At 38.9% G+C, this 7,579-nt stretch overlaps 1 pseudogene; it reads right to left on the bottom strand.

Moving 5' to 3' along the window:
- Positions 1 to 726: 726 nt before the first annotated feature.
- LOC115896668 lies at positions 727 to 796 on the bottom strand (annotated as a pseudogene).
- Positions 797 to 7,579: the final 6,783 nt, after the last annotated feature.

Raw genomic sequence — 7,579 nt, forward strand, 5'->3', positions numbered from 1 at the left:
ATGTTAACACATTAGAGTGGTTGACGAAGGTGGAAATGGAGCCCAAAGAAGCACAGAAAAAAGTCATTCTTAAGCCCACACCCAGAGGTAATAACTATTGACATTCTGTATCATCTCATAGGTCATAATAATAATGGCTATGGTTTACAGATCACTCACTGTGGGGCAGGAACTCTGCTAAATGCTTAAGATACTTTATCCATTGAATCCTCCCAGCAACCTCAGGCAGCCAATTCCATTATTATTTTCTTTAAAGAAGAAAGTGAAACTGAGAAAGATTAAACAATCTGTCTAAGGTCATCTAGCCAGGAAGAGAATGGATTTGAATCCACGTCCATCTGACACTAACATCTTTGCACTTAATCATTACCCAGGTTTGCTTTCATCCAGACTTTTAGCAATGTGACACCACAAGCTCACATTTCCTGTTACGAGAATGAGATCACACCACAGCACTGCTTCAAAGCATGCTGTTCAAAATATTTAACATTTAACCATAGAATGAATCTCCACCTTAGTAAACATACATCCTCAATCTCATTTTAAAAGGCAGCATAGTATTTCACTGTCTAAATGAATGATGGAGGAATATAATAGAATAATGGGGGATGATTCTATCTCCAAAAGCTAAACATTTAACAGGCCCTGAAAGAAAGACTCCGCCTATGTCAGACATGTGTTGATTGAAGAGGGGTTCTTTTGCATGTGTGTGTGTGTGTGTTGGGGGTGGGTTTCTTCTTCTTTTTGTAAAATGCAGAAAACCTGCTAGACAAATTCAAAAAGAGCAGTAACGCTGAGAAGGAATTCTTGATAACTATTAAGTAGTGAGGAAAACAAGAGCTACTGGATAATCTTTCCACTTAATTGGATAATCTTTCAACTTAATTGGACCCTGGAAATATGTAGAGGATGCATTTTGATGATTTGTTACACTGAAAACAGTGCCACCAGATAATGTAACCAATACAAATACAATTATATTTATTTAAGGCAGTGGTTATCTTTTAAAAGATAGACTTTTGGAAGTTGTTGAAGGATGCTGAAGGAAGATGATAAATTTCACTCGTGGATTAGTCTTAGCTGTCTAAAACCAGTGATTTTCTCAATGAACTTTCTGGGCATGCCTCACAGAGCTAATTCTTAAGTAGATAACAGCGTCAAAGGATTCAAGCTCACGAGAAGGGAAATGTTGTGTCAGTTTCTGCTGGTTAGTCTCAGTAATAATGACAGCACATGGCACGGGAACAGAGCTTTACACTTCTTAAACTCAAATAGCCACTGGCATATTTGATTGTCCGGTTAGCCAAATGAGCTATAGTGGGTAAGTGACATTATCACCTCCTTGAAGATGAGGAAAAGGTTTAGGAGATTTCGTCAAGTTCCACGGTAGTATCGTTTTGGGGATTCCAAGCTCAGTGCTCTTCCTCCTACTTCATACTTTCTCTGAACCTGGAGTAAAACATCATTGTTTGTTATGGAATTGTACAAAATTATTAATTTTTAATGATATATAGAGAGTACAGCCACAGTAAATATCAAAACTGATTTTTGTGCATGTCCAGATGAGCTTGCTTTGTTTCACACATGCAGATGTGCAAACTAGCATTTTAACCAGCAGAATAACTTGCTTTTATTTCTACACTGGGAATTTTGTTTAGAGAGCACAGTGAGGTGGGAGAGGGGAGAGTATCCATGCTGTTTTGAAGTACACAGGATGGAGTTTATCCAGAGGCCAAGTTTTACAGGTATTGTCTTTTGGTCTCCCAGTGGGTTAGACAAAGGCCGTTTACTGTGATGTCACGTAATGAAACAAAACCAAAAACAATGCAGATTTCCTTCAGATCACAATCTGCTCTAAGGAACAGCTCTATAGAAGCCCTTAAAATGAACTGTTTAAATGATAATCCATTGAAAACACATTTGCTGAGTGCCCACTCAATTATTAGCTTGCTGTTTTGCAAAAGTAATAGAAATATTTGAAATGCTGTCTGGTAAACAGAAGAATGTAGCTGGCATTCCATTAAAATTAGAGGTGAAAAGTGTCCTCAGAAAAGAGGGGGGAGATAGATCACAGTGTTTTGGGGTAGAGGAATAGGGAAAGCAATTTGAATTAGACCTTCAAGGACAGGAAATAGTTTAATAGAGATGACGGGAGGCCGCAGGATGGGACAGTCCAAGAGTTCAGAGGTGGGGCAACTGATGGCATTTTCAGCACATCCTTGTTGAGTGCATATGGCTGTGAGAATAGGGTTCTTGGAGTGTTTCACACCTTTTCTTATCCTCATTCTGCTGCCTCTGTTTAGTGAGCATTGCTTACTCCCTCTCCCTTTTTGCTCTCCTGGAAAATTCCTACTCATCCTCAAGAGTCAATACAAGTATTTCCAACTTTGTATGCCCTTTTATTGACACTCCCAAATGTGACTCATCCCTGTTACTGTATCCAAACACACCTCCACTGCATTTGTCCCACTGTATGGCAATCATCTGCTTGGGCACCAGTGTCTCCTGCCAGCCTGGTTGGTAGCCTTGGAAAGAAGGAACATGCTGTCTTACCAGCCTTTGTATTTCTACTACCTAGCACAATGCCTGGCACACTGCTAGCTCTTAATAAGTATCCTTTAAATAGTTTTTCCACTTTTCTACCTAAAGGTTTACAAGTCTTTTGTAGGCTGTTTTCCTCATTACCTTATATCTTTGGTTGCTATCATACTGGTATCTTTTTTTTTTAAATAAAAATTTTCTCACTGCTTATGGATGAATAACTAAATTTGCAATGGACTTTTATATATTTTATTTATTTATTTATTTATTTATTTATTTATTTATTTATTTATTTATATTATACTTTAAGTTCTAGGGTACACGTGCATAACGTGCAGGTTTGTTACATATGTATACTTGTGCCATGTTGGTGTGCTGCACCCATCAACTCGTCAGCACCCATCAATTCATCATTTATATCATGTATAACTCCCCAATGCAATCCCTCCCCCCTCCCCCCCCCTCCCCATGATAGGCCCCAGTGTGTGATGTTCCCCTTCCCGAGTCCAAGTGATCTCATTGTTCAGTTCCCACCTATGAGTGAGAACATGCGGTGTTTGGTTTTCTCTTCTTGTGATAGTTTGCTAAGAATGATGGTTTCCAGCTGCATCCATGTCCCTACAAAGGACGCAAACTCATCCTTTTTTATGGCTGCATAATATTCCATGGTGTATATGTGCCACATTTTCTTAATCCAGTCTGTCACTGATGGACATTTGGGTTGATTCCAAGTCTTTGCTATTGTGAATAGTGCCGCAATAAACATACGGGTGCATGTGTCTTTGTAGTAGAATAATTTATAATCCTTTGGGTATATACCCAGTAGTGGGATGGCTGGGTCATATGGTACATCTAGTTCTAGATCCTTGAGGAATTGCCATACTGTTTTCCATAATGGTTGAACTAGTTTACAATCCCACCAACAGTGTAAAAGTGTCCCTATTTCTCCACATCCTCTCCAGCACCTGTTGTTTCCTGATTTTTTAATGATTGCCGTTCTAACTGGTGTGAGATGGTATCTCATTGTGGTTTTGATTTGCATTTCTCTGATGGCGAGTGATGATGAGCATTTTTTCATGTGTCTGTTGGCTGTATGAATGTTTTCTTTTGAGAAATGTCTGTTCATATTCTTTGCCCACTTTTTGATGGGGTTGTTTGTTTTTTTCTTGTATATTTGTTTGAGTTCTTTGTAGATTCTGGATATTAGCCCTTTGTCAGATGAGTAGATTGCAAAAATTTTCTCCCATTCTGTAGGTTGCCTGTTCACTCTGATGGTAGTTTCTTTTGCTGTGCAGAAGCTCTTTAGTTTAATTAGATCCCATTTGTCAATTTTGGCTTTTGCTGCCATTGCTTTTGGTGTTTTAGACATGAAGTCCTTGCCCATGCCTATGTCCTGAATGGTACTACCTAGATTTTCTTCTAGGGTTTTTATGGTATTAGGTCTAACATTTAAGTCTCTAATCCATCTTGAATTAATCTTCGTATAAGGAGTAAGGAAAGGATCCAGTTTCAGCTTTCTACTTATGGCTAGCCAATTCTCCCAGCACCATTGATTAAATAGGGAATCCTTTCCCCATTTCTTGTTTCTCTCAGGTTTGTCAAAGATCAGATGGCTGTAGATGTGTGGTATTATTTCTGAGGACTCTGTTCTGTTCCATTGGTCTATATCTCTGTTTTGGTACCAGTACCATGCTGTTTTGGTTACTGTAGCCTTGTAGTATAGTTTGAAGTTAGGTAGCGTGATGCCTCCAGCTTTGTCCTTTTGACTTAGGATTGTCTTGGCAATGCGGGCTCTTTTTTGGTTCCATATGAACTTTAAAGCAGTTTTTTTCCAATTCTGTGAAGAAACTCCTTGGTAGCTTGATGGGGATGGCATTGAATCTATAAATAACCTTGGGCAGTATGGCCATTTTCACGATATTGATTCTTCCTATCCATGAGCATGGTATGTTCTTCCATTTGTTTGTGTCCTCTTTTATTTCACTGAGCAGTGGTTTGTAGTTCTCCTTGAAGAAGTCCTTTACATCCCTTGTAAGTTGGATTCCTAGGTATTTTATTCTCTTTGAAGCAATTGTGAATGGAAGTTCATTCCTGATTTGGCTCTCTGCTTGTCTGTTACTGATGTATAAGAATGCTTGTGATTTTTGCACATTAATTTTGTATCCTGAGTCTTTGCTGAAGTTGCTTATCAGCTTAAGGAGATTTTGGGCTGAGACGATGGGGTTTTCTAAATATACAATCATGTCATCTGCAAACAGGGACAATTTAACTTCTTCTTTTCCTAACTGAATACCCTTGATTTCTTTCTCTTGCCTGATTGCCCTAGCCAGAACTTCCAACACTATGTTGAATAGGAGTGGTGAGAGAGGGCATCCCTGTCTTGTGCCAGTTTTCAAAGGGAATTTTTCCAGTTTTTGCCCATTCAGTATGATATTGGCTGTGGGTTTGTCATAAATAGCTCTTATTATTTTGAGGTACGTTCCATCAATACCGAATTTATTGAGTGTTTTTAGCATGAAGGGCTGTTGAATTTTGTCAAAAGCCTTTTCTGCATCTATTGAGATAATCATGTGGTTCTTGACTTTGGTTCTGTTTATAGGCTGGATTACATTTATTGATTTGCGAATGTTGAACCAGCCTTGCATCCCAGGGATGAAGCCCACTTGATCATGGTGGATAAGCTTTTTGATGTGCTGCTGAATCCAGTTTGCCAGTATTTTATTGAGGATTTTTGCATTGATGTTCATCAGTGATATTGGTCTAAAATTCTCTTTTTTTGTTGTGTCTCTGCCAGGCTTTGATATCAGGATGATGTTGGCCTCATAAAATGAGTTAGGGAGGATTCCCTCTTTCTCTATTGATTGGAATAGTTTCAGAAGGAATGGTACCAGCTCCTCCTTGTACCTCTGGTAGAATTCAGCTGTGAATCCATCTGGTCCTGGACTTTTTTTGGTGGGTAGGCTATTAATTGTTGCCTCAATTTCAGAGCCTGCTATTGGTCTATTCAGGGATTCAACTTCTTCCTGGTTTAGTCTTGGGAGAGTGTAAGTGTCCAGGAAATTATCCATTTCTTCTAGATTTTCTAGTTGATTTGCGTAGAGGTGTTTATAATATTCTCTGATGGTAGTTTGTATTTCTGTGGGGTCGGTGGTGATATCCCCTTCATCATTTTTTATTGCGTCTATTTGATTCCTCTCTCTTTTCTTCTTTATTAGTCTTTCTAGCGGTCTGTCAATTTTGTTGATCTTTTCAAAAAACCAACTCCTGGATTCCTTGATTTTTTGGACGGTTTTTGTGTCTCTATCTCCTTCAGTTCTGCTCTGATCTTAGTTATTTCTTGCCTTCTGCTAGCTTTTTAATGTGTTTGCTCTTGCCTCTCTAGTTCTTTTAATTGTGATGTTAGAGTGTCAATTTTAGATCTTTCCTGCTTTCTCTTGTGGGCATTTAGTGCTATAAATTTCCCTCTACACACTGCTTTAAATGTGTCCCAGAGATTCTGGTATGTTGTATCTTTGTTCTCATTGGTTTCAAAGAACATCTTTATTTCTGCTTTCATTTCGTTATGTACCCGGTAGTCATTCAGGAGCAGGTTGTTCAGTTTCCATGTAGTTGAGCGGTTTTGATTGAGTTTCTTAGTCCTGAGTTCTAGTTTGATTGCACTGTGGTCTGAGAGACAGTTTGTTATAATTTCTGTTCTTTTACATTTGCTGAGGAGTGCTTTACTTCCAATTATGTGGTCGATTTTGGAATAAGTACGATGTGGTGCTGAGAAGAATGTATATTCTGTTGATTTGGGGTGGAGAGTTCTATAGATGTCTATTAGGTCCGCTTGGTGCAGAGTTGAGTTCAATTCCTGGATATCCTTGTTAACTTTCTGTCTCGTTGATCTGTCTAATGTTGACAGTGGAGTGTTGAAGTCTCCCATTATTATTGTACGGGAGTCTAAGTCTCTTTGTAAGTCTCTAAGGACTTGCTTTATGAATCTGGGTGCTCCTGTATTGGGTGCATATATATTTAGGATAGTTAGCTCTTCCTGTTGAATTGATCCCTTTACCATTATGTAATGGCCTTCTTTGTCTCTTGTGATCTTTGATGGTTTAAAGTCTGTTTTATCAGAGACTAGGATTGCTACCCCTGCTTTTTTTTGTTCTCCATTTGCTTGGTAGATCTTCCTCCATCCCTTTATTTTGAGCCTATGTATGTCTCTGCATGTGAGATGGGTCTCCTGGATACAGCAGACTGATAGGTCTTGACTCTTTATCCAGTTTGCCAGTCTGTGTCTTTTAATTGGAGCATTTAGTCCATTAACATTTAAGGTTAATATTGTTATGTGTGAACTTGATCCTGCCATTATGATATTAACTGGTTATTTTGCTCGTTAGTTGATGCAGTTTCTTCCTAGCCTCGATGGTCTTTACATTTTGGCATGCTTTTGCAATGGCTGGTACCGGTTGTTCCTTTCCATGTTTAGGGCTTCCTTCAAGGTCTCTTGTAAGGCAGGCCTGGTGGTGACAAAATCTCTAAGCATTTGCTTATCTGTAAAGGATTTTATTTCTCCTTCACTTATGAAACTTAATTTGGCTGGATATGAAATTCTGGGTTTAAAATTCTTTTCTTTAAGAACGTTGAATATTGGCCCCCACTCTCTTCTGTCTTGTAGAGCTTCTGCCGAGAGATCTGCTGTTAGTCTGATGGGCTTCCCTTTGTGGGTAACCCGACCTTTCTCTCTGGCTGCCCTTAAGGTTTTTTCCTTCATTTCAACTTTGGTGAATCTGGCAATTATGTGTCTTGGAGTTGCTCTTCTGGATGAGTATCTTTGTGGCGTTCTCTGTATTTCCTGAATTTGAATGTTGGCCTGCCCTACTAGGTTGGGGAAGTTCTCCTGGATGATATCCTGAAGAGTGTTTTCCAACTTGGTTCCATTTTCTCCCTCACTTTCAGGCACACCAATCAGACGTAGATTTGGTCTTTTTACATAATCCCATACTTCTTGCAGGCTTTGTTCATTTCTTTTTCTTCTTTTTTCTTTTGGTTTCTC

Source organism: Rhinopithecus roxellana, chromosome 3, assembly GCF_007565055.1.
Source record: "Rhinopithecus roxellana isolate Shanxi Qingling chromosome 3, ASM756505v1, whole genome shotgun sequence".
NCBI classification, from domain to species: Eukaryota; Metazoa; Chordata; class Mammalia; order Primates; family Cercopithecidae; genus Rhinopithecus; species Rhinopithecus roxellana.